Raw genomic sequence first — 354 nt, forward strand, 5'->3', positions numbered from 1 at the left:
TTTCGATACGCGGGTACCCGGGGCGACAAAGCCTTTCGGAAGACTTGCGCGCCTCTCGGTTGGGGTGACGGGTTTTTATAGGGCTTGGGAGCAAGAAGAGCGATTACAGAAGCGAGAAGCATAGTTACAGGGATCTGATTGGGCGGTTTGAACAAAGCCATTGTTAAGTCACGTACCGGAACAGGGAAGGCGGGAAGGCAGTGGGTGGAGTCACGCACCCGGAACAGGGAAGGCGGGAAGGCAGATGTGGGTAGAGTCACGTACCCGGTTCTTATCCAGAGTGTTTCAGGCGCCCAACCGCAGCAGATATCCTGCGGTTGGGCATCTGTCCCGCCTTGCCTCTGACCCTGCACT

The sequence above is a fragment of the Psammomys obesus genome, unplaced genomic scaffold (assembly GCF_907164565.1).
Source record: "Psammomys obesus unplaced genomic scaffold, mPsaObe1.curated_primary_1811, whole genome shotgun sequence".
Lineage (NCBI taxonomy): Eukaryota > Metazoa > Chordata > Mammalia > Rodentia > Muridae > Psammomys > Psammomys obesus.